General features: G+C 38.7%; 1 protein-coding gene across 29 annotated transcripts in view; it reads right to left on the bottom strand.

The window, feature by feature from the left end:
• Window positions 1-13,658, bottom strand: part of LOC118379958 (forkhead box protein I1-ema-like) — a 35,393-nt gene that overhangs the window by 20,492 nt on the left and 1,243 nt on the right. The gene's annotated exons all lie outside the window — the stretch shown is intronic.

Genomic DNA, 13,658 nt, shown 5'->3' with positions numbered 1-13,658 from the left:
CTGAAGACAAGCTGTTCTATCACTAGACTGTTACACACTCTAAAGACGTTCTATCACTAGACTGTTACACACTCTAAAGACAAGACGTTCTATCACTAGACTGTTACACACTCTAAAGACAAGCTGTTCTAGCACTAGACTGTTACACACTCTAAAGACAAGCTGTTCTATCACTAGACTGTTACACACTCTAAAGACAAGCTGTTCTATCACTACACTGTTACACACTCTAAAGACAAGCTGTTCAATCACTAGACTGTTACACACTCTAAAGACAAGCGTTCTATCACTAGACTGTTACACACTCTAAAGACAAGCTGTTCTAGCACTAGACTGTTACACACTCGAAAGACGTTCTATCACTAGACTGTTACACACTCTAAAGACAAGCTGTTCTATCACTACACTGTTACACACTCTAAAGACAAGCTGTTCAATCACTACACTGTTACACACTCTAAAGACAAGCTGTTCTATCACTAGACTGTTACACACTCTAAAGACAAGTTGTTCAATCACTAAACTGTTACACACTCTAAAGACAAGCTGTTCAATCACTAGACTGTTACACACTCTAAAGACAAGCTGTTCTATCACTAGACTGTTACACACTCTAAAGACAAGTTGTTCAATCACTAAACTGTTACACACTCTAAAGACAAGCTGTTCAATCACTAGACTGTTACACACTCTAAAGACAAGCTGTTCAATCACTAGACTGTTAGACACTCTAAAGACAAGCTGTTCAATCACTAGACTGTTACACAATCTAAAGACAAGCTGTTCTATCACTAGACTGTTACACACCTAAAGACAAGCTGTTCTATCACTAGACTGTTAGACACTCTAAAGACAAGCTGTTCAATCACTAGACTGTTACACACTCTAAAGACAAGCTGTACTATCACTAGACTGTTACACACCCTAAAGACAAGCTGTTCTATGACTAGACTGTTACACACTCTAAAGACAGGCTGTTAAATCACTAGACTGTTACACACTCTTAAGACAAGCTGTTCTATCACTAGACTGTTACACACTCTAAAGACAAGCTGTTCAATCACTAGACTGTTACACACTCTAAAGACTGTTCTATCACTAGACTGTTACACACTCTAAAGACAAGACGTTCTATCACTAGACTGTTACACACTCTAAAGACAAGCTGTTCTATCACTAGACTGTTACACACTCTAAAGACAAGCTGTTCAATCACTAGACTGTTACACACTCTAAAGACAAGCTGTTCTATCACTACACTGTTACACTCTAAAGAGCTGTCCTATCACTAGACTGTTACACACTCTAAAGACAAGCTGTTCTATGACTAGACTGTTACACACTCTAAAGACAAGCTGTTAAATCACTAGACTGTTACACACTCTTAAGACAAGCTGTTCTATCACTAGACTGTTACACACTCTAAAGACAAGCTGTTCTATCACTAGACTGTTACACACTCTAAAGACAAGCTGTTCTATCACTAGACTGTTACACACTCTAAAGACAACTGTTCTATCACTAGACTGTTACACACTCTAAAGACAAGCTGTTCTATCACTAGACTGTTACACACTCTAAAGACTGTTCTATCACTAGACTGTTACACACTCTAAAGACAAGCTGTTCTATCACTAGACTGTTACACACTCTAAAGACAAGCTGTTCTATCACTAGACTGTTACACTCTGAAGAGACGTTCTATCACTAGACTGTTACACACTCTAAAGACAAGCTGTTCTATCACTACACTGTTACACACTCTAAAAGACTGTTCAATCACTAGACTGTTACACACTCTAAAGACAAGCTGTTCAATCACTAGACTGTTACACACTCTAAAGACGTTCTATCACTAGACTGTTACACACTCTAAGACAAGACAAGACTGTTCACACTCTAAAGACGTTCTATCACTAGACTGTTACACACTCTAAAGACAAGCTGTTCTATCACTAGACTGTTACACACTCTAAAGACAAGCTGTTCTATCACTAGACTGTTACACACTCTAAAGACAAGCTGTTCTATCACTAGACTGTTACACACTCTAAAGACAAGCTGTTCTATCACTAGACTGTTACACACTCTAAAGACAAGCTGTTCTATCACTAGACTGTTACACACTCTAAAAGATCACTAGACTGTTACACACTCTAAAGACAAGCTGTTCTAGCACTAGACTGTTACACACTCTAAAGACGTTCTATCACTAGACTGTTAACACTCTAAAGACAAGCTGTTCTATCACTAGACTGTTACACACTCTAAAGACAAGCTGTTCTATCACTAGACTGTTACACACTCTAAAGACAAGCTGTTCTATCACTAGACTGTTACACTCTAAAGACGTTCAATCACTAGACTGTTACACACTCTAAAGACAAGCTGTTCTATCACTAGACTGTTACACACTCTAAAGACAAGCTGTTCTATCACTAGACTGTTACACACTCTAAAGACAAGTTGTTCTATCACTAGACTGTTACACACTCTAAAGACAAGCTGTTCTATCACTAGACTGTTACACACTCTAAAGACAAGCTGTTCTATCACTAGACTGTTACACACTCGAAAGATGTTCTATCACTAGACTGTTACACACTCTAAAGACAAGCTGTTCTATCACTACACTGTTACACACTCTAAAGACAAGCTGTTCAATCACTACACTGTTACACACTCTAAAGACAAGCTGTTCTATCACTAGACTGTTACACACTCTAAAGACAAGTTGTTCAATCACTAAACTGTTACACACTCTAAAGACAAGCTGTTCAATCACTAGACTGTTACACACTCTAAAGACAAGCTGTTCTATCACTAGACTGTTACACACTCTAAAGACAACTGTTCAATCACTAAACTGTTACACACTCTAAAGACAAGCTGTTCAATCACTAGACTGTTACACACTCTAAAGACAAGCTGTTCAATCACTAGACTGTTAGACACTCTAAAGACAACTGTTCAATCACTAGACTGTTACACAATCTAAAGACAAGCTGTACTATCACTAGACTGTTACACACCCTAAAGACAAGCTGTTCTATGACTAGACTGTTCTAAAGACAAGCTGTTCAATCACTAGACTGTTACACACTCTAAAGACAAGCTGTACTATCACTAGACTGTTACACACCCTAAAGACAAGCTGTTCTATGACTAGACTGTTACACACTCTAAAGACACTGTTCAATCACTAGACTGTTACACACTCTTAAGACAAGCTGTTCTATCACTAGACTGTTACACACTCTAAAGACAAGCTGTTCAATCACTAGACTGTTACACACTCTACGTTCTATCACTAGACTGTTACACACTCTAAAGACGTTCTATCACTAGACTGTTACACACTCTAAAGACAAGCTGTTCTATCACTACACTGTTACACACTCTAAAGACAAGCTGTTCTATCACTAGACTGTTACACACTCTAAAGACAAGCTGTTCTATCACTACACTGTTACACACTCTAAAGACAAGCTGTCCTATCACTAGACTGTTACACACTCTAAAGACAAGCTGTTCTATGACTAGACTGCTACAAACTCTAAAGACAAGCTGTTCAATCACTAGACTGTTACACACTCTTAAGACAAGCTGTTCTATCACTAGACTGTTACACACTCTAAAGACAAGCTGTTCTATCACTAGACTGTTACACACTCTAAAGACAAGCTGTTCTATCACTAGACTGCTACACACTCTAAAGACGTTCTATCACTAGACTGTTACACACTCTAAAGACAAGCTGTTCTATCACTAGACTGTTACACACTCTAAAGACAAGCTGTTCTAGCACTAGACTGTTACACACTAAAGACGTTCTATCACTAGACTGTTACACACTCTAAAGACAAGCTGTTCTATCACTACACTGTTACACACTCTAAAGACAAGCTGTACTATCACTAGACTGTTACACACTCTAAAGACAAGCTGTTCTATGACTAGACTGCTACACACTCTAAAGACAAGCTGTTCTATCACTAGACTGTTACACACTCTAAAGACAAGCTGTTCTAGCACTAGACTGTTACACACTCTAAAGACGTTCTATCACTAGACTGTTACACACTCTAAAGACAAGCTGTTCTATCACTACACTGTTACACACTCTAAAGACAAGCTGTTACTATCACTAGACTGTTACACACTCTAAAGAGCTGTTCAATGACTAGACTGCTACACACTCTAAAGACAAGCTGTTCAATCACTAGACTGTTACACACTCTTAAGACAAGCTGTTCTATCACTAGACTGTTACACACTCTAAAGACAAGCTGTTCTATCACTAGACTGTTACACACTCTAAAGACAAGCTGTTCTATGACTAGACTGTTACACACGAAAGACGTTCTATCACTAAAGACAAGCTGTTCTAGCACTAGACTGTTACACACTCGAAAGACGTTCTATCACTAGACTGTTACACACTCTAAAGACAAGCTGTTCTATCACTACACTGTTACACACTCTAAAGACAAGCTGTTCAATCACTAGACTGTTACACACTCTAAAGACGTTCAATCACTAGACTGTTACACACTCTAAAGACGTTCTATCACTAGACTGTTACACACTCTAAAGACAAGCTGTTCAATCACTAGACTGTTACACACTCTAAAGACGTTCAATCACTAGACTGTTACACACTCTAAAGACGTTCTATCACTAGACTGTTCCACACTCTAAAGACAAGCTGCTGTTCTAGCACTAGACTGTTACACACTCTAAAGACGTTCTATCACTAGACTGTTACACACTCTAAAGACAAGCTGTTCTATCACTACACTGTTACACACTCTAAAGACGTTCTATCACTAGAATGTTACACACTCTAAAGACAAGCTGTTCTAGCACTAGACTGTTACACACTCGAAAGACATTCTATCACTAGACTGTTACACACTCTAAAGACAAGCTGTTCTATCACTACACTGTTACACACTCTAAAGACGTTCAATCACTAGACTGTTACACACTCTAAAGACAAGCTGTTCAAACACTAGACTGTTACACACTCTAAAGACGTTCTATCACTAGACTGTTACACACGCTGAAGACAAGCTGTTCTAGCACTAGACTGTTACACACTCTAAAGACGTTCTATCACTAGACTGTTACACACTCTAAAGACAAGCTGTTCTATCACTAGACTGTTACAAACTCTGAAGACAAGCTGTTCTAGCAATAGACTGTTACACACTCTAAAGACGTTCTATCACTAGACTGTTACACACTCTAAAGACAAGCTGTTCTATCACTACACTGTTACACACTCTAAAGACAAGCTGTTCAATCACTAGACTGTTACACACTCTAAAGACGTTCTATCACTAGACTGTTACACACTCTAAAGACAAGCTGTTCTAGCACTAGACTGTTACACACTCGAAAGACAAGCTGTTCTATCACTAGACTGTTACACACTCTAAAGACAAGCTGTTCTATCACTACACTGTTACACACTCTAAAGACAAGCTGTTCAATCACTAGACTGTTACACACTCTAAAGACAAGCTGTTCTATCACTAGACTGTTACACACTCTAAAGACAAGTTGTTCAATCACTAGACTGTTACACACTCTAAAGACAAGCTGTTCAATCACTAGACTGTTACACACTCTAAAGACAAGCTGTTCTAGATCACTAGACTGTTACACACTGTTCTAAAGACAAGACTGTTCAATCACTAAACTGTTACACACTCTAAAGACAAGCTGTTCAATCACTAGACTGTTACACACTCTAAAGACAAGCTGTTCAATCACTAGACTGTTACACACTCTAAAAAGACAAGCTGTTCAATCACTAGACTGTTACACTCTAAAGACAAGCTGTCGAAAGACGTTCTATCACTAGACTGTTACACACCCTAAAGACAAGCTGTTCTATCACTAGACTGTTACACACTCTAAAGACAAGCTGTTCAATCACTAGACTGTTACACACTCTAAAGACAAGCTGTACTATCACTAGACTGTTACACACCCTAAAGACAAGCTGTTCTATGACTAGACTGTTACACACTCTAAAGACAGGCTGTTAAATCACTAGACTGTTACACACTCTTAAGACAAGCTGTTCTATCACTAGACTGTTACACACTCTAAAGACAAGCTGTTCAATCACTAGACTGTTACACACTCTAAAGACGTTCTATCACTAGACTGTTACACACTCGAAAGACGTTCTATCACTAGACTGTTACACACTCTAAAGACAAGCTGTTCTATCACTACACTGTTACACTCTAAAGACAAGCTGTTCAATCACTAGACTGTTACACACTCTAAAGACAAGCTGTTCTATCACTACACTGTTACACACTCTAAAGACAAGCTGTTCTATCACTAGACTGTTACACACTCTAAAGACAAGCTGTTCTATGACTAGACTGTTACAAACTCTAAAGACAAGCTGTTCAATCACTAGACTGTTACACACTCTTAAGACAAGCTGTTCTATCACTAGACTGTTACACACTCTAAAGACAAGCTGTTCTATCACTAGACTGTTACACACTCTAAAGACAAGCTGTTCTATCACTAGACTGCTACACACTCTAAAGACGTTCTATCACTAGACTGTTACACACTCTAAAGACAAGCTGTTCTATCACTAGACTGTTACACACTCTAAAGACAAGCTGTTCTAGCACTAGACTGTTACACACTAAAGACGTTCTATCACTAGACTGTTACACACTCTAAAGACAAGCTGTTCTATCACTACACTGTTACACACTCTAAAGACAAGCTGTACTATCACTAGACTGTTACACACTCTAAAGACAAGCTGTTCTATGACTAGACTGCTACACACTCTAAAGACAAGCTGTTCTATCACTAGACTGTTACACACTCTAAAGACAAGCTGTTCTAGCACTAGACTGTTACACACTCTAAAGACGTTCTATCACTAGACTGTTACACACTCTAAAGACAAGCTGTTCTATCACTACACTGTTACACACTCTAAAGACAAGCTGTACTATCACTAGACTGTTACACACTCTAAAGACAAGCTGTTCTATGACTAGACTGCTACACACTCTAAAGACAAGCTGTTCAATCACTAGACTGTTACACACTCTTAAGACAAGCTGTTCTATCACTAGACTGTTACACACTCTAAAGACAAGCTGTTCTATCACTAGACTGTTACACACTCTAAAGACAAGCTGTTCTATGACTAGACTGTTACACACTCGAAAGACGTTCTATCACTAGACTGTTACACACTCTAAAGACAAGCTGTTCTAGCACTAGACTGTTACACACTCGAAAGACGTTCTATCACTAGACTGTTACACACTCTAAAGACAAGCTGTTCTATCACTACACTGTTACACACTCTAAAGACAAGCTGTTCAATCACTAGACTGTTACACACTCTAAAGACGTTCAATCACTAGACTGTTACACACTCTAAAGACGTTCTATCACTAGACTGTTCCACACTCTAAAGACAAGCTGTTCTAGCACTAGACTGTTACACACTCTAAATACGTTCTATCACTAGACTGTTACACACTCTAAAGACGTTCTATCACTAGACTGTTACACACTCTAAAGACAAGCTGTTCTATGACTAGACTGTTACACACTCTAAAGACGTTCTATCACTAGACTGTTACACACTCTAAAGACAAGCTGTTCTATGACTAGACTGTTACACACTCTAAAGACGTTCTATCACTAGACTGTTACACACTCTAAAGACAAGCTGTTCTATGACTAGACTGTTACACACTCTAAAGACGTTCTATCACTAGACTGTTACACACTCTAAAGACAAGCTGTTCTATCACTACACTGTTACACACTCTAAAGACGTTCAATCACTAGACTGTTACACACTCTAAAGACGTTCTATCACTAGACTGTTACACACTCTCGTTCTATCACTAGACTGTTACACACTCTGAAGACAAGCTGTTCTAGCACTAGACTGTTACACACTCTAAAGACGTTCTATCACTAGACTGTTACACACTCTAAAGACAAGACGTTCTATCACTAGACTGTTACACACTCTAAAGACAAGCTGTTCTAGCACTAGACTGTTACACACTCGAAAGACGTTCTATCACTAGACTGTTCCACACTCTAAAGACAAGCTGTTCTAGCACTAGACTGTTACACACTCTAAATACGTTCTATCACTAGACTGTTACACACTCTAAAGACGTTCTATCACTAGACTGTTACACACTCTAAAGACAAGCTGTTCTATGACTAGACTGTTACACACTCTAAAGACGTTCTATCACTAGACTGTTACACACTCTAAAGACAAGCTGTTCTATCACTACACTGTTACACACTCTAAAGACAAGCTGTTCAATCACTACACTGTTACACACTCTAAAGACAAGCTGTTCTATCACTAGACTGTTACACACTCTAAAGACAAGTTGTTCAATCACTAAACTGTTACACACTCTAAAGACAAGCTGTTCAATCACTAGACTGTTACACACTCTAAAGACAAGCTGTTCTATCACTAGACTGTTACACACTCTAAAGACAAGTTGTTCAATCACTAAACTGTTACACACTCTAAAGACAAGCTGTTCAATCACTAGACTGTTACACACTCTAAAGACAAGCTGTTCAATCACTAGACTGTTAGACACTCTAAAGACAAGCTGTTCAATCACTAGACTGTTACACAATCTAAAGACAAGCTGTACTATCACTAGACTGTTACACACCTAAAGACAAGCTGTTCTATGACTAGACTGTTAGACACTCTAAAGACAAGCTGTTCAATCACTAGACTGTTACACACTCTAAAGACAAGCTGTACTATCACTAGACTGTTACACACCTAAAGACAAGCTGTTCTATGACTAGACTGTTACACACTCTAAAGACAGGCTGTTAAATCACTAGACTGTTACACACTCTTAAGACAAGCTGTTCTATCACTAGACTGTTACACACTCTAAAGACAAGCTGTTCAATCACTAGACTGTTACACACTCTAAAGACGTTCTATCACTAGACTGTTACACACTCGAAAGACGTTCTATCACTAGACTGTTACACACTCTAAAGACAAGCTGTTCTATCACTACACTGTTACACACTCTAAAGACAAGCTGTTCAATCACTAGACTGTTACACACTCTAAAGACAAGCTGTTCTATCACTACACTGTTACACACTCTAAAGACAAGCTGTCCTATCACTAGACTGTTACACACTCTAAAGACAAGCTGTTCTATCACTAGACTGTTACAAACTCTAAAGACAAGCTGTTCAATCACTAGACTGTTACACACTCTTAAGACAAGCTGTTCTATCACTAGACTGTTACACACTCTAAAGACAAGCTGTTCTATCACTAGACTGTTACACACTCTAAAGACAAGCTGTTCTATCACTAGACTGTTACACACTCTAAAGACAAGCTGTTCTATCACTAGACTGTTACACACTCTAAAGACAAGCTGTTCTATCACTAGACTGTTACACACTCTAAAGACAAGCTGTTCAATCACTAGACTGTTACACACTCTAAAGACAAGCTGTTCTATCACTAGACTGTTACACACTCTAAAGACAAGCTGTTCAATCCCGAGACTGTTACACACTCTAAAGACAAGCTGTTCTAGCACTAGACTGTTACACACTCTAAAGACAAGCTGTTCTAGCACTACACTGTTACACACTCTAAAGACATCTGATCAATCACTAGACTGTTACACACTCTAAAGACAAGCTGTTCAAACACTAGACTGTTACACACTCTAAAGACGTTCTATCACTAGACTGTTACACACGCTGAAGACAAGCTGTTCTAGCACTAGACTGTTACACACTCTAAAGACGTTCTATCACTAGACTGTTACACACTCTAAAGACAAGCTGTTCTAGCACTAGACTGTTACACACGTTCTATCACTAGACTGTTACTCACTCTAAAGACGTTCTATCACTAGACTGTTACACACTCTAAAGACAAGCTGTTCTATCACTAGACTGTTACACACTCTAAAGACAAGTTGTTCAATCACTAAACTGTTACACGCTCTAAAGAAGCTGTTCAATCACTAGACTGTTACACACTCTAAAGACAAGCTGTACTATCACTAGACTGTTACACACTCTAAAGACGTTCTATCACTAGACTGTTACACACTCTAAAGACAAGCTGTTCTATCACTACACTGTTACACACTCTAAAGACAAGACGTTCTATCACTAGACTGTTACACACTCTAAAGACAAGCTGTTCTAGCACTAGACTGTTACACACTCGAAAGACGTTCTATCACTAGACTGTTACACACTCTAAAGACAAGCTGTTCTATCACTACACTGTTACACACTCTAAAGACAAGCTGTTCAATCACTAGACTGTTACACACTCTAAAGAGCTGTTCTATCACTAGACTGTTACACACTCTAAAGACAAGCTGTTCTAGCACTAGACTGTTACACACTCTGAAAGACGTTCTATCACTAGACTGTTACACACTCTAAAGACAAGCTGTTCTATCACTACACTGTTACACACTCTAAAGACAAGCTGTTCAATCACTACACTGTTACACACTCTAAAGACAAGCTGTTCTATCACTAGACTGTTACACACTCTAAAGACAAGTTGTTCAATCACTAAACTGTTACACACTCTAAAGACAAGCTGTTCAATCACTAGACTGTTACACACTCTAAAGACAAGCTGTTCTATCACTAGACTGTTACACACTCTAAAGACAAGTTGTTCAATCACTAAACTGTTACACTCTAAAGACAAGCTGTTCAATCACTAGACTGTTACACACTCTAAAGACAAGCTGTTCAATCACTAGACTGTTACACTCTAAAGACAAGCTGTTCAATCACTAGACTGTTACACAATCTAAAGACAAGCTGTTCTATCACTAGACTGTTACACACTCTAAAGACAAGCTGTTCTATGACTAGACTGTTAGACACTCTAAAGACAAGCTGTTCAATCACTAGACTGTTACACACTCTAAAGACAAGCTGTCTATCACTAGACTGTTACACACTCTAAAGACAAGCTGTTCTATCACTAGACTGTTACACACTCTAAAGACAAGCTGTTAAATCACTAGACTGTTACACACTCTTAAGACAAGCTGTTCTATCACTAGACTGTTACACACTCTAAAGACAAGCTGTTCAATCACTAGACTGTTACACACTCTAAAGACGTTCTATCACTAGACTGTTACACACTCGAAAGCTGTTCTATCACTAGACTGTTACACACTCTAAAGACAAGCTGTTCTATCACTACACTGTTACACACTCTAAAGACAAGCTGTTCAATCACTAGACTGTTACACACTCTAAAGACAAGCTGTTCTATCACTACACTGTTACACACTCTAAAGACAAGCTGTCCTATCACTAGACTGTTACACACTCTAAAGACAAGCTGTTCTATGACTAGACTGCTACAAACTCTAAAGACAAGCTGTTCAATCACTAGACTGTTACACACTCTAAAGACAAGCTGTTCTATCACTAGACTGTTACACACTCTAAAGACAAGCTGTTCTATCACTAGACTGTTACACACTCTAAAGACAAGCTGTTCTATCACTAGACTGCTACACACTCTAAAGACGTTCTATCACTAGACTGTTACACACTCTAAAGACAAGCTGTTCTATCACTAGACTGTTACACACTCTAAAGACAAGCTGTTCTATCACTAGACTGTTACACACTAAAGACGTTCTATCAAGACTGTTACACACTCTAAAGACAAGCTGTTCTATCACTACACTGTTACACACTCTAAAGACAAGCTGTACTATCACTAGACTGTTACACACTCTAAAGACAAGCTGTTCTATGACTAGACTGCTACACACTCTAAAGACAAGCTGTTCTATCACTAGACTGTTACACACTCTAAAGACAAGCTGTTCTAGCACTAGACTGTTACACACTCTAAAGACGTTCTATCACTAGACTGTTACACACTCTAAAGACAAGCTGTTCTATCACTACACTGTTACACACTCTAAAGACAAGCTGTACTATCACTAGACTGTTACACACTCTAAAGACAAGCTGTTCTATGACTAGACTGCTACACACTCTAAAGACAAGCTGTTCAATCACTAGACTGTTACACACTCTTAAGACAAGCTGTTCTATCACTAGACTGTTACACACTCTAAAGACAAGCTGTTCTATCACTAGACTGTTACACACTCTAAAGACAAGCTGTTCTATGACTAGACTGTTACACACTCGAAAAGACACTAGACTGTTACACACTCTAAAGACAAGCTGTTCTAGCACTAGACTGTTACACACTCGAAAGACGTTCTATCACTAGACTGTTACACACTCTAAAGACAAGCTGTTCTATCACTACACTGTTACACACTCTAAAGACAAGCTGTTCAATCACTAGACTGTTACACACTCTAAAGACGTTCAATCACTAGACTGTTACACACTCTAAAGACGTTCTATCACTAGACTGTTACACACTCTAAAGACAAGCTGTTCAATCACTAGACTGTTACACACTCTAAAAGTTCAATCAAGACTGTTACACACTCTAAAGACGTTCTATCACTAGACTGTTCCACACTCTAAAGACAAGCTGTTCTAGCACTAGACTGTTACACACTCTAAAGACGTTCTATCACTAGACTGTTACACACTCTAAAGACAAGCTGTTCTATCACTACACTGTTACACACTCTAAAGACGTTCTATCACTAGAATGTTACACACTCTAAAGACAAGCTGTTCTAGCACTAGACTGTTACACACTCGAAAGACATTCTATCACTAGACTGTTACACACTCTAAAGACAAGCTGTTCTATCACTACACTGTTACACACTCTAAAGACGTTCAATCACTACACTTAACACACTCTAGACGTTCTATCACTAGACTGTTACACACTCTAAAGACGTTCTATCACTAGACTGTTACACACTCTGAAGACAAGCTGTTCTAGCACTAGACTGTTACACACTCTAAAGACGTTCTATCACTAGACTGTTACACACTCTAAAGACAAGCTGTTCTATCACTAGACTGTTACACACTCTAAAGACAAGCTGTTCTAGCACTAGACTGTTACACACTCGAAAGACGTTCTATCACTAGACTGTTACACACTCTAAAGACAAGCTGTTCTATCACTACACTGTTACACACTCTAAAGACAAGCTGTTCAATCACTAGACTGTTACACACTCTAAAGAGTTCAATCACTAGACTGTTACACACTCTAAAGACGTTCTATCACTAGACTGTTACACACTCTAAAGACAAGCTGTTCAATCACTAGACTGTTACACACTCTAAAGAGTTCAATCACTAGACTGTTACACACTCTAAAGACGTTCTATCACTAGACTGTTCCACACTCTAAAGACAAGCTGTTCTAGCACTAGACTGTTACACACTCTAAAGACGTTCTATCACTAGACTGTTACACACTCTAAAGACAAGCTGTTCTATCACTACACTGTTACACACTCTAAAGACGTTCTATCACTAGAATGTTACACACTCTAAAGACAAGCTGTTCTAGCACTAGACTGTTACACACTCGAAAGACATTCTATCACTAGACTGTTACACACTCTAAAGACAAGCTGTTCTATCACTACACTGTTACA

Source organism: Oncorhynchus keta, chromosome 4, assembly GCF_023373465.1.
Source record: "Oncorhynchus keta strain PuntledgeMale-10-30-2019 chromosome 4, Oket_V2, whole genome shotgun sequence".
NCBI lineage: Eukaryota > Metazoa > Chordata > Actinopteri > Salmoniformes > Salmonidae > Oncorhynchus > Oncorhynchus keta.
The sequence above is the reverse complement of the archived record's forward strand: the minus strand, read 5'-3'. Positions and strand labels throughout refer to the sequence as shown.